Below are 20,431 nucleotides of genomic sequence, written 5' to 3' on the forward strand. Positions count from 1 at the left end.
TCTCCAAGACCTTTTCGCCTGCCGAGAGGAATTATTCCATTGGAGATCGTGAACTATTGGCCATTAAGCTCGCCTTGGAAGAATGGCATCCCCTACCTGAAGGCTCTACTCATCCAGTCAGTATCTACACAGACCATAAGAACCTTTTGTACCTTCAGTCCACTCAGCGTCAGGCCAGGTGATCTCTTTTCTACTCCAGATTTAATTTCCTAATCCATTTTCAGCCTGTGGAAAAGAATATCAAGGCCGATGCTCCCTCCAGGGCTTGTGATGTGGTGGGTCTGGACTCCTTCCCTCGGCACATAGTGCTTCCTGAACGTTTCATCTGTCGCACCTCTTGACCTACAGCAAGTTCCACCTGGGAAGTCTTTTGTACCTTCATGCCTTAGAATTAAGGTATTGAATTGGGGACATTCTTCTCTATTGGCAGGGCACCCTGGAATTCGAAAGTCTACTTGGCTCATCTCTCGTCATTATTGGTAGCCGAACTTGTAACGCGCTGTTTCTGATTTTGTCCATTCCTGCACTACTTGTGCCAGAGACAATACTCCACGTCTTAAACATGCAGGTCTTCTTTAACCTTTGCCCATTCCAGAGTGCCCTTGGACACACATCGCCATGGACTTCATCACTGACCTACCATCCTCCTCTAACAACACTTTAATCTGGGTTGTCACAGAGCATTTCTCCAAAATGTCTAATTTTGTTCCTTTGCCTGGACTTCCCTCTGCTCCTCAGCTGGGAATCAATTCTTCAGGCAAATTTTTCATTTACATGATTTGTCATTACGCATTATCCAAGGGGTCCAATTTGTCTCCAAGTTCTGGCGGGCTCTCTGTTCTCGCCTCAAAGTCAAGTTGGACTTTTCTTCTGCATATCACCCTCAGACCAATGGACAGGTAGAGAGAGTGAATCAAATTCTGGGTGATTACCTCCATCACTTTTTCTCCACATGACAGGACAATAGGGCCAATTTGCTACCATGGGCTGAATTTTACTATAATCACGGGAGTCTGAGTCTACTAAAAAGTCTCCGTTCTTCATTGTTTATGGCCACCATCCACGCCCTCCTCTTCCTCTACCCACTTCTTCTGGCATACCTGCCGTGGATGACCAGGTCCAGGATTTCTTGTCTATTTGGCAGGAGACTCGACGGTCCTTGGAACACGCCACTGCCCTCATGAAGTCTCACGCTGACAAGAGAAGAAGATCACATCCGATTTTCTTTCCTGGAGATAAAGTGAGGCTGTCTGCTAAATATGTTCGACTGAAGATCCCCAGCTACAAACTTGGTCCTTGGTTCCTGGGTCCTTTTAAAATTTTACGTCAAATTAACCTGGTCTCCTACAAGCTCTGCCTCCCTCCTTCCCTTTGCATACATAATTCCTTCCATGTCTCTCTCCTTAAGCCACTAGTCCTCAACCATTTCTCCTGAGGGGAAGTCTCTCCTACTCCTGTGTCCGGTGCAGCCGATGTCTTTGGAGTTAAAGAGATTCCGGCCACAAAGACTGTCAGGGGGAAATGGTATTACTGGTTGATTGGAAGGGTTTTGGTCCTGAGGAGAGGTCCTGGGAACATGAGGAGAACACCTTGGACCGGGATCTGGTACTCAGGTTTCTCTGGCCTAAAAAGAGGGGGAGACCTAAGGGAGCTTACTGCTAGGAGTCGTGCCCGTGATGCGATTGCGCCCAGCCCACTGCCCGTTACCTTCCCCGTCATCCCTGTTTCTCCTCTGTTCTTCCTGCCTGCCAGCACGTGCATCCCCATCTCCTAGGGCACATGCACGCTGGCTCCTGAAATTTAAAGGGCGAGTACGCCACTAATTGGTCCTTGTTGTTTCCTGCCCCTATATGTCTGCACTTCCTTTAAACCCTGCCAGATCTTTGTGCCCCACAGCCTTAGAGAAAGCATTCCATACTTGTGTCCTGCCTTACTGTGTACCTGACCCCCTTGCCACGTTTCCTGACCACTGGTTCCAGTGCCGCCTGTCCTGACCTTCCTGCCTTTCCCCAACTATGAGTTTGCCTTATCCTTCCTGTGCCACGCTTCACCTTGGCAGGCGGTGTGGACAAATCGTATCAGGGGTAGTGGCCTGGGTGCCGCCTGGCACAGCAGGTCCATCCCTCTTTGCTCTGGTGAAAACCAGCGGACCTTAGACTCCGCTCCCTGGTACGGCCCACACCATCATCCACACAGGCTCAGCGGATCCACTTCACCACTGCCGTTACAAAAACATTGGTCATTTATTTGTGTAGTACTTGCAGAGTATTTGCCCTTTATTCTTTCATTGCTATTGCGCTGCTGTGCGCAATGGATTCAGGGAGCCATGCTTGCAACAATCGTAACAAATGGGCACATAGTGGTGATGTCATTTCGGCTGTGTGTGCGGATGACAGCTGAACTCACAGGAGCTGATAATAGTCACATTGTCCTTTGATGTTGGGGCAAGTGAGGTAGTCTGAGGCTTTATGTAAGCTGCGTATCTGATTTCCCTTGTGTATGGGTGGGGAACTTTTAGACATAACTCAATAAAGACATAATCCATACGTAAGGGATTACTATGGTTCATAAAATACATAGATTCTGAAATAACACTACTCACTATTTAAGTATGAGCAGATGTTTATCTAGCCATTGAATTTTATCTATTATATTTTTTGCACACTTCAAAAATCCTTGCAGTCATAAATTATTTTTTTATTGATACTTGCAACTAAATATTATTAACATATTTTCTTCAAAATCAAAATTTTTCACAGCATAAAAAGTTGTGGTCATATTGTAACCCTTATATTTGTCCATGGTGTGGTACAGTCTATAAACTTGGCAAAGAACAATATCTTTATTCCATGAGGTCTTTTTAAACATTTACACATTTGAAGGCATACACATCAGAAAGGTCATATGTGACAACCTAAACTGGTCTGGACTCCATTATATGGAGTAGTGTGTGTTACTTACAGTGTACATAAGTTGTCAAACATTAGTTCATACATGCAGTACAATGGAAACCTTATTAGCCAAACTAAAATAAAAAATATATGGTGGATGGATTAGGTTATTGTTTAAGTTTTCATCTTTTAACTTAAAAATTACCTAACCAATGGGGATTTTGCAAACCTAAAGTGATTCCAAATCAACTGTAACTTCACATAGGATGGATACACAGAAGGTTTCCCACAATGGATTTATGTGTGGAAGATTCACAGTGTATTACAGTTGTGGAGGACACTGGCTATTGGGGTGATGGAACATAGGGTGTATGGTACAGTTCATGACACCAGGGCACTGTTATCCTCCATGGTCCGAGTATGAGATAGCTTTTCCAGGGCCAGCGCTGGGACAAGGATGACACTGATGCAAGGTTACAGATGACTATCTTTACTGTTGCAGGAGTTAGAAATTCCTTGACAGTACAAACTTTAGTGCAGAGGTATGTGCAGACTGTAACCCAGGGAGGGTGTGGCCTTGCTGAGACAGACTGACTCTGGATTAAGAAACTTTATGCTGACTGACTGAAGACTGTTTCTACCGCCAGGCTTTGAATTTCATCTGTGCACTGGGGTTTTTCTGAGTATATAAAATTAGACCATGGAGCAATGGGCCCAACATAGAGACATCAGGAATGCCCAAAGCAATCTTTAGCCCACAGGACAGCCTTTGGTGCTGGGACACCACCAATAGCAGCAAAGTTCTAGATTCACCTCTGGCTTTGGCTCGCAAATAAAAAACTGCCACAAAATGCTGCATGTTATCGCCCCCAACAGAAAATTATCATAAACTACATGATTGGCTTTAGCTCCTTGACCACTGAAATAAACTATAGGCTTTGTCCTTCATATTACAAGGTCATGGTTTCCAGAATAGTTATCCACTGGTGGCAATAGCACTGATGTAGCAATAACATATTTAGAAATAAAGTCAAGGGCCATAGAGAGGAGTAGACCAGCAAATACTTGTCTAACAATCCTAAAATTGAGGCCAGCATGATATCTAGGGACACGACTAAGTTGACAAAAACCCTGCATGTGTTAAAATATAGCAATGTGTCAGATTCTTCAATAAAGAAGTCAACTTTTGCACCTGGAAAGATATAATCATATATTGTCTTGTTCTAATGACTACTGAACCCCTTTTGGATTGGTAGCCTTTTTTAACTACTGTAGGAACAAAGAATGATGACAGCTCAGCACTCACCCTTGATAGTGGTTTATTCAGATCAAACGATACACAGGAAAGTGAAGATCCGCAGTACAGTGGGGTCCGGGGGGGGAGAACAGGAATGAGGACTCAATGGAGTCCTTGCAGCAACGTTTCACGCCAAAAACCGCTTGGTCACGCCTGATTGCAACTTTTTTTTTCAAACTGTTTATTTAAAGGTTCTTCCATTTTACAACAAAAACATAGGGACCCAAATGAGAGCAGAAAAATAATCTATATATAATATAACATGCGAGTAATATAACAGTATGCTAGCAGTAACCAATCCAAAACCCTGAATCCGTCACAGTGGCATCTAAGGAAGAGGAATTCAGAGAAGGAATGACCACTCAAAGCAGTCATTAAACTAGCACATTGAGCTATCTAAGTCCTTGTTCCCCTCCAGCCCTCCGGGAAAAAGTCTAACAGTCATGATATCCATCCAAGTAAACAGTACATCGAGACGAGACACTACAAAACACTCAGACAGGACACACAAAAAGAAGGGGAAAAGAGAAAAGATTCCATGCCAACCCCACCCCAATGTGGTTTATTCCTTTTTCTGACTTCCCTCCCTTGCACTACTGATCCTGATTCCTTATTGATCCTGACTTAGAGTACAGTATAAAATTTGCAAAAGTTCAAATTTGTTATACTTGATTGCAACTTTTATGTGCTGCTGTACTCAGTCAGGATCAATAAGGAATCAGGATCAGTTTTGCAAGGGAGGAAAGTCAGAAAAAGGAATAAACCACAATTGGTAGGTAAGGAATCTGTAGCAGTCTCTCTTCTAAATAGGCAGTCAGACTCCACATCATCTTGAGCACCACTTTTCTTGTGCAGTCAGCAGGCCTGGACTAGCTATAGTGCAAACCTGGCATTGGGTGAGCCTGGGTGGGGGGGGGGGGTGCTACTACCTACAGGGGGGTGCTGCCTACTACCTGTAGTGGGGGTACAGCCTACAGGGGGACTACTGCCTATGGGGTACTACTGCCTACAGGGAGACTACTGCCTGCAGGGAAGGGCTATACTAACTAACTACAGGGAGCTACAGCCTGAAAGGTGGGTACTCATTACCTACAGGGGGTATGCTACTCACTACCTTTAGGAGGGCTACTGCCTACAAGGGGGGCACTACTTACTACCTACTAATTACAGAATGCTACTGCATACATGAGGGGGCTATTAACCTCCTACAGGGGGGCTATACCCTATTTTATCCAACTATGATTAACTTTTGGCTCTTCCCTTTTGTGGCTCTTCCCTCACATAGTCAAACCCATGGTCTACTTGGGCTGCTTAGTCTAGAATCCCCAGGCCTATTTTTGGTCTCTGTCTGGCCCTGACAGCCAGACTGCTGTAACACTACTCCTATCCAGCTGAAGGCCCAAGTGGCCCTAAGTCTATTATCTACAGCTTCTTAGCTGTAGACCGGAAGTCACTGCCCTAATGTATCCCCAGGAGACACTGGACACACGTTTTATAGAGATACACAGACTTCAGGTCTACAGTATAGCAAAGAAGTTGTAGATTATGGAAAGTCAGGGTTCAGGTAACAGCAGGACAGGTGCGGCATCATATTTTTTTTTATAGTGGTTGTCCTAGCTTAATAATGTCTATGGCCTATTGGGGATATCCTCCAGATTAATATCTTTACAGGCCTTTATCTATCAGACAGAGCGGAGAGCCAGTGCACTGAATATCTTTCTCCTAATGAACAACTCAGTACAACCATGTAGGCAGCAGGAAAAATTTAAAAGTGTGTGGCCTCAAGATGCAGGAAGGCAGTATGGAGATCCCACTGTGGAGATATTTGCCAGTCCTAGAGAATATGCCAATAGATTCCCTTTTTGCTAGATTTGTTTGAATCAGATGTCAGATTTGATGTGGATTTGAACAGAAGCAGGGACTCTTTTCAAAGCTAAGAGTCCCTGGTTCTATACACTGAGAGGCAAAGCATACATACTCATAAAAGTAGAGTAGGGAACGAATGCTAAAATGTAATGGCATACACTGCTTAAATTTAGCATCACTGTAATTCTCCAATCTAGCATAGCATCTACATGCTGAACAATCTGATCTAAAAATATTGTAAACAAGGCCCCTGAGGATTTGCCTACACAAGAAAAGCGTAGGACCTATGAAGGAAACTCCTATGAGGACCACAAGGTTGAGAAAGTCCAGGTTTTTGCTTTACAAATTTGAGTAATAGACTGTGTATAATGGGTGATCCGGAAGGAGCGCTCCAAATGAGTGCCATTAAAGGGATACTCCGGTGGAAAACTATTTTTTTCATACCAACTGGCTCCAGCAAGTTACACAGATTTGTAAATTACTTCTATCAAAATATCTTAATCCTTCCAGTACTTATCAGCTGCGGCATACAACAGAGGAAGTTGAGTTGTTCTTTTCAGTCTGACCACAGTGCTCTCTGCTGACACCTCTGTCCATATCAGGAACTGTCCAGAGTAGGAGCAAATCCCCATAGCAAACCTCTCCTGCTCTGGAAAGTTCATGACATGGACAGAGGTGTCAGCAGAGAGCACTGTGGACAGACAGAAAAGAACAACTCAACTTCCTGTGGAGCATACAGCAGCTTATAAGTACTGGAAGGATTAAGATTTTTTAATAGAAGTAATTTACAAATCTGTTTAACTTTCTAGCACCAATTGATTTGAAAAAATAGTTTTCTACCGGAGTACCCCTTTAACAAGTGGATGTATTACATCTCTGAGGAGTGATATTAATGTGATTTGGGGGCATATTTGCATGTACAACTACTGGAAAACTAACAAAGCCGGTAGCAATGTGTCTGAAAGCATACTACTAATTGCTAAAGCACCGGCTAAACAAATTCTTATGCGTATTGTAGCATAGTAATAACCACTAATGGATCGGCAATATAAACATCAGTGTGAACTGTGACATAGTAATATGAAAGTATCCCATGTTCCCATAATGAGTGATTTATAACACACGACCAACTGACAACATATCCGAGATGACAGAAGTATGTGAACAGTGATGCATTATACGAGAAAATATAAATTCTGTGCAAATACTTGGATAATACATTTTATAAAAAAATAAGAATCAAAGATGGAACTTTATTAATAAAACTTACAATGGCCTCAACATACAATAGCCTCAACATACAATGGCCTTTTCTGGACCATTGTAACTTGAAACCAGACTCAACATACAATGCTACAGACAGTCCAGATCTGTGAAACGTGTCAATGGCTGGAAGAACCGAACATTCAGAATGGGCATTCACTGGTAAAACACCTGTATTCCTGAAGTGTATGCACTGACTGATGTCTGGTAGCGCCTCCTACAGTACAGAGTGGTACTACATGTTCTGTACACTTTACCTGTATCAGGGTTAGCTGCTCCTTTGGACACCAGGTGAGGGCGGGTCCATGTTACTTTTTTAGGACATTGCCTGTGCAGTACAGGACCCTGAAGAAGATCCTGTCCTCTACATAGACCAGTGTTTCCCAAGCAGGGTGTCCCCAGCTGTTGCAAAACTACAACTCCCATCATGCCAGGACAGCCTTAGGCTGTCTGGGCATGCTGGGAGTTGTAGTTTTGCAACAGCTGGAGGCTCCCTGCTTGGAAAATACTGACATAGACAGTGATTTACAGCTCCCAGCACATCTTTCTTACTTTTATATGTAAGGATTTGCTTTATCTATATTAGTTATCTACTTATTTTTCTTTGATTTTCACTTTTACCTATTTTTGGATGACATTTTGGTGCCTTTAGAACCAATTACCAGGTTTCCATAGAGTTCTGGTCTAAACATACAATGGTTTCAACATACAATGATCGTCCTGGAACCAATTAATATAGTAACTTGAGGGACCACTGTACAGTATCTGTAATAGTGTCGTGTGTGCAATAGGTAATGGTGGTGGTTGTGTTACCATAGTGTGGAATCGTTCCTTTTTAAATCAATAAAAACACTGCTAATATTTAGCCTCCCTGTAATCCACTAATTTAGCATGACTGTGTGTTATGTATTTTTTTTTTTAACTAGTGGTAGCAATGAGGGACTGGAGGGGATCCTTAGCATTTTACCTTTCTGTTACCATATTTTTCGCCCAATAGGACGCACCGGCATATAAGACGCACCCTATTTTAAAGGTGCAAAATCTAGAAAAAAAAGATTCTGCACCCAACAGTGATCTTCAACCTGAGGACCTCCAGATGTTGCAAAACTACAACTCCAAGCATGCCCGGACAGCCGTTGGCTGTCCAGGCATGCTGGCAGTTGTAGTTTTGCAACATCTGGAGGTCCGCAGGTTGAAGACCACTGGATAGGAGGTAGGACTCACCTGTCCCCGCCACTCCGGACCCGTCACCACTCGTCACCGCTGCCCTGGATGTCACTCCATCGCTGTCGCCGCGTCCCCGTGGTGTCCCCGACGTCATCACGTCGCTACGCACGCCGCTCCTATTGGATGATGGGACGGCATGCGCGACGACGTGATGACGTTGAAGGAGAGCGCCGGCCATGCAGGGGATCCCGGCACAGAGCAGACACAGAGGAGGCAGGTAAGTTCCCTCCCGGTGTCCTGTAAGCTGTTCGGGACACCGTGATTTCACCGCAGTGGTCCCGAACAGCCCAACCGAACAGCCGGGTTAGTTTATTTACGCTTCAGACGCGGCAGTCAGCTTTGATCGCTGCGTCTGAAGGGTTAATACAGGGCATCACCGCGATCGGTGATGTCCTGTATTAGCCGCAGGTATTCGCCGTATAAGACGCACCAACTTCCCCCCCCCCCCCCCAGTTTTGAGGAAGAAAAAGTGCGTCTTATACGGCGAAAAATACGATAGCTAAAAAGGCTCTAAAATCTATAAGAAATGCAAGACCAATAAGGGGCTATGAAAACAACAGCTGATCCTTAAGTCAACTGTAAAAATTCCAACTCTTAAACAGTCCTTCATCAGATGAGCATAACATTCATTTAAAAACCTGTAAAAGATAACATGTCGCCATACTAATGGGAGGTGATAAACAGAGTCACACATGTTCACAGCTCAGAACAGATGTTTCACATTGCTTCATTCCTATGTGTAAAGTATTCAGATGTGTAATGATCTTGATTTCATCCTGCCGGCCCATTCCTTTACTGTGAAGGTTAATTCAAGTGTGTAATATTTTATCATTTATACTATTGCTATTATAAACCTTAAGAATAACTGTGAATGCAGAGGGATCGCTGGTTAGCACTGGTGCATTATGGGGATGGAGACCTGGATTTGTATCCAAGCATAACAACATCTGTATGTAGTTTGTATGTTCTCTTTGTATGTTTGCACATGATTCCTCAATGCACTGTAGTTTTTGCCCCACCTAAAGAAAAGAAATATTGCAAAGTTCATGTTTTAGAAGGTTATTTCTGCATAGTTCAGAAGATTGTTAAAATACAACAAGCATATCATTGGAAAATGAAGTACTGTAATAATCCCCATTCACTGCAGTCAGTAAATCCTGTAAACACATTGACTGCTACCAGGCATCTCCTTTGTTAAATGTCTACCCAGCTTAACCCCTGAGTCCTAAGTGAGTCAACTACAGTGGTCCCTCAACATACGATGGTAATTCGTTCCAAACGACCCATCATTCGTCGAATCCATCGTATGTTGAGGGATCCGTGCAATGTAAAGTATAGGAAGCTGTACTCACCTGTCCCCGCCACTCCGGACCAGGTCCTCACCGCTCCCGATGCTGTCCCAGGGGCTCCCGATGCTGTCCCACTGCTCCGGTGTCTTCTTCGCGATCCTCCGGCTTCTTTCGCATCTTCTGCAGGGTCCGGGCCTCACTTTCTGGTGACGTTATTACGCTGCTGCGCCGGCGTGGCGTGCATAGTTACGTAATAACAACGCCAGAAAGCAAGGCCCGGACCCTGGAGAAGATGCAGGAGACACCGGAGGATCGCAAAGTGGACCCGGAGCAGCGGGAATAGGTAGTCGAACCTGCCCGGGATGCTTAAACTGCTATCCGACAGCAGCTTAAGCATTTTGCGCTGTCGGATAGCAGTTAATGTGATGGCCCCGACATATAAAAGCATTGTATGTCGATGCTGACATCGACATGCGATGGCCTCTGAGAGGCCATCGTATGTCGATTTTATCATATGTCGGGGCCATTGCAGGTCGGGGGGTTACTGTATTCAATTTGGACTCTACATTCTAAGGAGTTCTATAGGCTATGTTCACTGTTTTTTTTCTACTAGTGCTTTATCTTAGGCTGCATTCACATCTCGTTTTTGCAATACAGCTCCCATGTCAGGTTTTTTGTAAAAAAAAAAAAAAAAAAAGTATGTCTCAAAACCGTACCTTACCTTATACAACCATGTACAACCATATATACATATACGGTTTGAAAACGTTGCATACGTTGTCTGGTTGCATACGGTTTAATACTTTTTTTTTTTTAAAGGGATACAGTTTTATGTTTGTCCTTAATTATATAAAGTTCTTCTTGTTCTATTTGTGGGAAGAACTTTCGGCGTGCACTGCGCATGTGCAAACTGCAAAACCGTATTGTGCAAACCGGATGGAACCGTACGGTTCTGTACTGTTCCCATTGACCACCATTTTTTTTTTAAACGTGTACGGGTTGTATCCAGTTTTTCACCCAGATATATAACCGTAGGAGACTACGGTTTTGTGTACGGGAAAAAAAAAAGGGATAAAACCGTAAATGGTGCAAAATGTACACAACCGGATGCTACGTTTGGCATACGATTTTCAATGACATGTCTATGCTCACGGTTTGCAGTAGGGTTCCATATGGTTTTTACACTGAAGCCGGATATGGGAAGCGTATTACAAAAACAAGATGTGAATGCAGCCTTAGAAATGTTTTTCTTAATAAAAAAGTAATCTTCATAAAAAATTATGGTTAAAAAACAAATGGGAAAAAAACATACAAAAACACTAAGGCCTCATCCGCTTAGAAAAGTCTTACTTATGGAGCCTTTCCTGCTGTAAAGTACTTCTATGGTACTCTCCCCTTGAAGGGGCACTCTGCCCCTAGATATTTTATCCCCTATCCCCCCCAGTGGCGGGACCCCGTAATCTCCCTGCTGCACCCAACGTTCATTTAGAGCATCGGGTGCAGCGCCAGAGGCTTGTGACGTCACAAGTCTTGCATTGAAGGGGCGTGGTCATGACATCATGAGTAGGGCGTGACAGTGACGTTAGGAGCCTCCAAAGTTCGCTCCGTGGTCCGGATGTCTGGGGTGCCGCAGCAGAGATCGTAGCAGGACCCCCGCAATCAGACATCTTATCCCCTATCCTTTGGATAGGGGATAATATGTCTAGAGGCAGAGTACCCCTTTAAGAACATGTAGCACAACATTTATTTTTCTGTATGAAATCCGAGACATATTATGGTATAGTATGGGTACTTAGATTTCTAAGATTGCTGCATTACAGATCCATACAACACAGATTTGTACAAAAAACAGCAAAGCCATGTGTTCTTTTTACATAAAGTAGTTTTGCTACATCCTTATAACAAAAGTGCGATTGAGGCCTCAAAAGGAACCTGTCATCCCTCTCCTGTGGCCTGGTCCCCAGCAGCTTCTCCCCACCACACAAGCCTTGATTGATAGATCTGTCCTTGATGGGTATTGAAAGATATCTATCTATCAGTCGTTGCTCAGGCAGCATGAAAGTCATGGCAGGTTTCCTGTCGTGTGATTGGCTTTTTACATAATGAGAGTAAACATAAAAGATTGACTACAGAAGACCAACCAGTCCATCTTGTCTACTCTTATTTCCAATTTCTTTTTACCTAAAGATAGATATATCTGTATTTTAGGCACTGGATATACCAACAACATCTGCTAGAAGATTGTTCCAAGCATCTGCTACTCTTTTTGTTGGGTTGCCATGAGTACTCCAGATCTTCCAAAAGTGAATTCTTACTGAAAGTACTATTTATGGGTAGATTACTGATACTAAGGAATTGGTTGTCTGCAACAGGTCCCACAGTGAAGATGTGGGAGGCAGAAGTGGGAAAAATCTAAATAATGGAAAATCGACCAAATCATTGGTCAAATGGAAAAAAATCTGGTGTTACTGGCAAAATTTAAATAACTGGTATATGTGTGCGTTTTTTTTAAATGACTATAAAATAACAAAAAAAAAAAAAGAAACTTCCTGTTCTGTACAGATCACTTCCCAGAGGTGATGTGTGCCTTGTGGTCACTATGAATTGTACTTCAAACTGGTGACTACTCTGGTTGACCATGATTTGGGAATACCTTGCAAGTCCAACTCTCCTCACCCCAGTTTAATCAGTGGCAAACCAGTTGTGGCCCAGAGAGATCCAAGACCTCAACCTTAAGAAACATGATAACTTTATGATAAATGGGAGACTGTGCTTCACCTTCATGTGGATCAACTGGGGTTTGTAACTATAAATGATTGAAATTAAAGGGGTACTCCAGTGAAAAACATTTTTTTAAATCAACTGGTGCCAGAAACAGATTTGTAAATTACTTCTATTCAAAAATCTTAATCCTTCCAGTACTTATCAGCTGCTGTATAGCACAGCGGTACTCCACTGGCCAGTGCTTGGAAGTAAATGTTCCAAACGCTGTTTTCGCACGGCGGGGGTCGAACATTTCAGTCGTGACATCATGGCCATGCCTCTTCAATGTAAGTCAATGGTGTAAGTCAATGGGAGGGGCATGACGGCTGTCATACCCCCCCCCATTGACTTGCGTTGAGAGGAGGTGACCATGACGTCATGAGGGGCATGCCCGACCCCTGCAGCGCGAAAACAGTGTTCGGAACATTTACTTCCGAACACTGGCCAGTGAAGTACCCCTTTAAAAGGAAAATAACTTCCTCTGTAGTATACAGCAGCTGATAAGTACTGGAAGGATAAAGATTTTTAAATAGAAGTCATTTACAAATCTGTTTAATTTTCTGGCACCAGTTGATTTAAAAAAAATGTTTTTCACTAGAGTACCCCGTTTAAAGCTCCTTTTCCCACCTACTATGTAAAGCATAGTAAAAAAAAAAATAGTGTGTGTCTGCTTTGGACAATCTCTATTTTTCAGAAGAATCCCTCGCCAGACAATAGATCACAAAGTGTCTCTCAGCTAGGACCCCAGCAATAATCTGCCAGTAAGTGTTCAAATGCCCTGTAGCGCCACCACCTGCGAAAATATAGCATTGATTAGTCTATTTAATCAATGAGCTGTCTACGTAATGGATGACAAGATGGATCCTCCAGGTTATATAAACCTGAACAACCCCTCTAAAAACCATAGATGAGTTTTGAGTTTAAAGGAGCTATTTACCAGCACATGTAAACTGCTATATTACATACATATATAATATCTCTCACCAAAATTGGGAGCAGATCCTACCACAGTAATGTAAGACAACATTTCTGTTCCTTGCTTTCCTCTGATATGATCAGCCAGTTATTGGTATGAAATATACATACAGACCATGTGTCCTACAGGGAAGGCATTATATACACAACATTTGTACTACATTATGTCTGGACTTCTTAGAAAAGTTAGAGCTGTCTGCTGGTGCTAACCTTCCCCAACCTCATCGTAATCATAGTAATAAAGGTACGGTAAACATCCTGTATTTGTAAAGTAAAACCACCAATTTTGTAAATGCATAAAATGTGTCTCTACTTTCCAGTGTCTAATATTATCTCTCCAAGGATCCTTTGATGGAGGAATGTTTGAGTATAGTTTGTATAATAAATGTTCACAGGCTACTTATGAAGTTTTGTCTTTACATTTCCCAGTATTTACATTTTAGCAGCCTTTCCTCATATTGAAATCACAGGTTCTTTTGTGTGCAGCCTATGATTCATAGCTTTAATAGCACCTAGCAAATAGTGTAAGTTAAAGTGGTATTCCAGCCAAAAACATTTTATCCCCTATCCTAAGGATAGGGGATAAGATGTCTGATCGCGGGGGGCCCGCTGCTGAGACCCCCAGCGATCTCCCTGCAGCACCCGCATTCTATGCGGGTGCTGAATCTCCAGTTTCGGAAACCTCCGGGTTTCCAGGACTGGGGATGTGATGTCTCGCCACGCCCCCTCCATTCATGTCTATGGAAGGGGGCGTGGCGGCCGCCACGCCCCCTCCCATAGACATGAATGGAGGGGGCGTGGCGTGACATCACGTCCCCAGTCCCCGGGAACCCGGAGGTTTCCTAAACTGGAGATTCAGCACCCGCATCACGGGGGGTCTCAGCAGCGGATCCCCCGCAATCAGACATCTTATCCTTTGGATAGGGGATAAAATGTTTTTGCCCGGAATACCCCTTTAATAACACGTTTGGCCTGGCTGTAGGAACTTTAAGGTACTCTGTGGAAATGAAACACAAGAGTTGGTGCCAGTACTTTGAGTGTTCGTTTCACATTTCCAGCCTCAAAAAATTAATTTGGAAGCTGAAAAATTACCTAAAGCATCACACCAAGTATTACTAACAGCCGGTGAGCTAAAGAGTGATGGGCAATTAAGAACATTTCCTCTACTCAGATGATATTACCATCGTATATACTGTACGTCCAGCCTATCCCAAAAGCAATTAGATCTCAAACTGCCCTTCCCACATCAATGCTCAGAATGGAGGACATAGGGCCACATTAGAAGTCATTCATTATAATTGAGCTGTTTCACAATTATCTGAAGTGGATACATTATGTGTCATCTAAACGGGTACCAGTTATGTATCAGGCAGCCTTGCTGGTGGCTCCTTTTCCTTCCAAGGGTAAAGTTCACTCTGTAAACATAAATAGTAAAATAATTTGCCAATAATTTGCCCTCAAGGCTCAAGTCAATAATGAAAACAATGAATTATTGTAGTAAATGTTATATTATGGCGAAAAAGGTTATCAAATCTTTATAACAACTGTATTAAATAGTACTTTCCTCATCGTCCAAGGCAGCACAGATAGGTTTTATCGCCCTTTGACCCCCTCATAGGACCGCCCTCCTAGAATACTAAAAAAACAGTTCATTAGTGTGGTTACCATGGTTACATGCTAATATAAACACTCCCCTGACATCCTGGAACTGTGTGTTTTTTATTGTCCTTGACCTGGCAAGTGTGGTTCACCTGCAGACTGCCCTCCTTGTTAGGTAAGTATATTCTAAGATCAGAAGGTGTTTGTTCTGATATATATCACATTTTATTAAAAATTATGATTCCGTTACATCAGAGGGGTGTCTCTGATGAAAGATTATCCCATTACATCAGAGGGGTGTCTCTGATGAAATATTTTCCCATTAGATCAGAGGGGTGTTTCTGATAATATAATATTGCTCTGGTTATTTAGTATTGCTCCACTCATCAGAGGTGTGTCTCTGATAATAATTGTGTTCTGTGCATCAGAGGTGTGTCTCTGATATTATTCCGCTGCTTAGTGCTGTGCAGTTTTCATTCGCCGTAATCATTTGTCGGGCGTGCACTTCTGCCGGTCCTGGCTGGCAAAGGTGGGCAGAAGTGAAGCATCTGACGTCGGGAAGCAGTGTTCAGCGCGAGTTCTGAGCACCATGAGCCATAGGCTGGGGGCGGAGCCCCTGGTGGCAGTCCATTATGTCAACAGACAGGGGGGGTACCAGAAGCAAGTCCCTGTTAAGAGAGTGCAAGAGTTTGCTTGGGCCGAGAACTATCTGCTGGATCTTCAAGCACTTCAAATAAAAAGAAAACAGAATTCGACTTATTGAGTCGCAAAATTCCGACTTATTGAGTCCGGCATGTTTTCAAAAAATCATGCAGAAGTGGGGCGCCCCTGTCTGGGACATTATGGCAACGCGGGAGAAACGCAAACTGCTCTCTGTATCCGGCAGATACAGTAGTGGATGCCCTATCAATATCTTGGAGAGGCCTCTCAATTTACCTATTTCCTCCAGTCTCAATAATTCAGATAGTCCTGAAGAAAATACAAGAGAAACCATCTGCAATAATGATAGCTCCCTTTTGACCCAGGAGGGTTTGGTTGTCCGTTCTGGTGAGACTATCTAAAGGAGTATTCTGGAAGCTTCCGCTGGAAATGGATCTTCTCTCCCAAAAGGGTCTATTCCACTCAGCTCTAGCCAGGCTTCAATTGACGGCCTGGAATCTGAAAGAATTAGATTAAGAAGGGAAGGTCTTTCTGAAGATTTAATAAATACAATTTTACAATCCAGAAAACCCCCAACTAACAGAATTTATTCTAGAATTTGGGAAAAATTTGCTATGTGGCATCAACAAAATAATTGTCAAGAAATTAATATCACATCTCTATTGCATTTTCTTCAGGATGGATACAAAAAAGGTTTAAAACCAAAACACCTTGTGGGTGCAGGTTACGGCTTTTACAGAAAATGGTTTTTTGCATCATCCTTTGTTAAGATATTTTAGGGCGTTGAAAAATCTCAGACCAGTGATCTGCACTCCAGTTGCAACATGGGATCTACCTTTAGCACTCAAAAGATTAACTCTTCCTCCGTTTGAGACTCTGACTGATTGCGATTTAAAATGGTTGTCTTTTAAAGTTTCTTTTCTTGTGACAATAACATCAGCCAAGCGTCTTGGTGAATTACAAGCTTTGTCATCCAAAGAACCTTTTTTGAGATTTCTACATAAATTCTATCTGTGCTGCCTTGGACGATGAGGAAAGTATAACTTGTTCTTACTGTAATTGTTCTTTCCTCGAGTTCAAAGGCAGCACAGGTATATCTCTCCCTAAATTTTAGAGTTTTTTTTTCTATTTATGAACACAAAGTTCCAGGATATAAGGGGAGTGTTTATAGTAGCATGTAACCATGGTAACCACACTAATGAATAGTTTTTTTGTATTCTAGGAGGGCGGTCCTATGAGGGGGCCAAAGGGTAATATAACCCATCTGTGCTGCCTTTGGACTCGAGGTAAGAACAATTTACACTATTAATAAACCTCTAGGTTACCTAAATAAGACCCCTTATAGCCACCCCATAGGTTTCAAAACAAGACCCCCATAGCCGCCATAAATAACCTTTGAAAATCCAAGTACTTTCTGTTTTTTGCTGGGAACTAAGAGCTGCAGAAGACAACACAGATAATTTAGCTGGAGTTTTCCTTTAATGGGATATTGGCTATGGGTAAACAGGTTCAGGGGCTGTGGTACAGGTTGCTTTATGGGTTGAGTAATGTAGCAGGGGTTGCCTCTGCTGGTGGCTAGAGGTCCAGGTTGAATTAAGGTTGCATCTTTTTTCTGCTGGTAACCAACTGGGTCTGCAGAGAACAAGTAATTACCATTCACTTTTGTTTGGGGTTCCTTGTTTCCAAAATCTCGTTTTTTCATACACTATTGCTTTCCATTTTGTCATGCTTACTGGTTTAAATGCTAAATAAATCCTATCACAATGCAAGTACTCTCAATTTTGCGGATACAATTGCTATGTCAGTGTCTGTCTCGTTTAGAGGGCCCATTTCTTTGTGTATAGCCCTGTCACGTCTACAGGCACAGTTGCATGTCAAGTCCTGCCATGTCTACAGAAGTTGTCACCATGTACAGTTTATCTCATGTCTACACACGTTTGTCATTCTCAGGGGGAATGGTCAACAGGAATATTAGCACTTTCTCGTCTCCAGTTAGATACACATTTGTGCCTTGCCTTTGGTTTCTCAGTAGTGGGTATTTACTAGTAGGATTGCAGTAATTAGGTTTCAAAGGGGGGGGGGGATTAGATGGGAGTCAGTGCTATTCTAGTATTACTATAGGGGTTGGCACTAGGGGTGTTATCTAGATAGATCTTTATTTTAGCAGACACAGTGACTTGGACATGAGTGGTTTCAGTTCTCTTGTAGTAAGTGGGATGTGCCCACTGGGGGTTAGGGCGTTTCATGTACTAGTTTTTTCAAATAATGCTGCGTTTTTCTTGTGTAACCCCCCCTCCCCCTCATTTTTCAGGTATTTCTTATTTACTCAACTAGCAGACTTTTCTCCCATTTAGGTATACCATCCTTAGCAACTATGGCAAAAATCAAGCTGCTTGTGCTTGCATGTCAAGTCCTGCCACATCTACAGGAGTTGTCACCATGTACAGTTTACACACGTTTGTCATTCTCAGGGGGAATGGTCAACAGGAATACTAGCACTTTCACGTGTCCAGTTTGGTACACATTTGTGCCTTATAGGTAGGATAAGGTAGGTTTAACTCATTTTCCATGGTTGCCACGACCACAAATGCCACTTATCCTCCGTGAAATGCCACTATGCTCCCCTAATTGTTTTTTCCTCCTCACCTTTTAAAAAGCATAACCCTTTCAATTTTGCACCTACAGACTCAATTGATGTCTTTTTTTTTTTTTTGCGCCACCAATTCTCCTTTGTAATGACATCAGTCATTTTACCCAAAAATCTATGGCAAAACAAAAAAAAAAAATCATTGTGCGACAAAATTGAAAAAATAAAAAACTGCCATTTTTTAACTTTTGGGGGCTTCGGTTTTTACGCAGTGCATTTCTCATTAAAAATGCCACATTCTTTTTATTCTGTAGGCCCATACGATTAAAATGATACCCTACTTATATAGGTTTGATTTTGTCTTACTTCTGGAAAAAATCATAACTACATGCACAAAAATTAATATGTTTAAAAATTTCCTCTTCTGACCCCTATAACTTTTTTATTTTTCTGTATACGGGACGATATGAGGGCTAATTTTTTGCGCCGTGATCTTAAGTTTTTATCGGTACCATTTTTGTTTTAATAGGACTTTTTGATCGCTTTTTTTTATACATTTTTTTATGGTATAAAAAGTGACCAAAAATACGCTATTTTGGATTTTTTTTTACGTGTACGCCATTGACCATGCAATTTATTTAACTGTAAATTTTTATAGTTCGGACTTTTACACATGTGGCAATACCACATATGTTTATATTCTGCTCTGGACAGTTCCTAAAATGGACAGAGGTGTTAGCAGAGAGCACTGTGGTCAGTCAGAAAGGAAATTCAAAAAGAAAAGAACTTCCTCTGGAACATACAGCAGCTGATAAGTATTGGAAGGATTAAGATTTTTTTTAATAGAAGAAATTTACAATCTGTTTAACTTTCTGGCACCAGTTGATAAAAAAAAAAAAATGCTTTCCAGAGGAGTACCCCTTTAAAAGTTTTGATCAGTCAGGGTCTGAGGGCTCAGATCATGAGCAATCACTAGAGAGTCAGGAGAAGGGTGAACTAAGCGTGTTTTCTTCCAAGTCTGTGTCCTGTGACTGTGTCATAGTGCAAGACTGTGGGATTGTCTTGCTCCCATAGACAGAGGGCTGGGAGAGAAGTGCTTAGAAACATAGAATGTGTCGGCAGATAAGAACCATTTGGCCCATCTAGTCTGCCCAATATTCTGAATACTTATAAATTGTCCTTGTCCCTATCTTATATGAAGGATAGCCTTATCCCTATCCCATACATGCTTAAACTCCTTTACTGTTTTTGCAGCTACCACTTCTGCAGGAAGACTATTCCATGCAACCACTACTCTCTCAGTAAAGTAATACTTAGTGATATTACCGCAGAAACCTTTGCCCTCTAATATACAGGGTGGGCCATTTATATGGATACACCTTAATAAAATGGAAATGGTATATGTGAGGGGGGCAACGGCAGTGGCAATGGCAGCCATTGCAGTGACAATGGCAGCCATTTTTAATCCAACTTTTGTTTTTTCAATAGGAAGAGGGTCATGTGACACATCAAACTTATTGGGAATTTCACAAGAAAAACAATGATGTGCTTGGTTTTAACATAACTTTATTCTTTCATGAGTTATTTACAAGTTTCTGACCACTTATAAAATGTGTTCAATGTGCTGCCCATTGTGTTGCATTGTCAATGCAACCCTCTTCTCCCACTCTTCACACACTGATAGCAACACCGCAGGAGAAATGCTAGCACAGGCTTCCAGTATCCGTAGTTTCAAACAAAAATTGGAACAGGACCCTCAGTTTACACAGAAGATTCTGTTCAGTGATGAGGCAAACTTTTATGTGAATGGTGAAGTTAACAAACAAAATCACCGCTATTGGTCTGACACTATCCCACATTGGATAGATCCCTCCAAGACTGTTGTAACATAAAAATTGATGGTATGGTGTGGTATATGGGGTACAAAGATAGTGGGGCCATTCTTCATCAATGGAAACCTCAAGGCCACTGGATATGTGAAATTGCTACATGATGATGCATTTCCCTCTCCCTA

The sequence above is a fragment of the Hyla sarda genome, chromosome 2 (genome assembly GCF_029499605.1).
Source record: "Hyla sarda isolate aHylSar1 chromosome 2, aHylSar1.hap1, whole genome shotgun sequence".
In the NCBI taxonomy this organism is placed as follows: Eukaryota; Metazoa; Chordata; class Amphibia; order Anura; family Hylidae; genus Hyla; species Hyla sarda.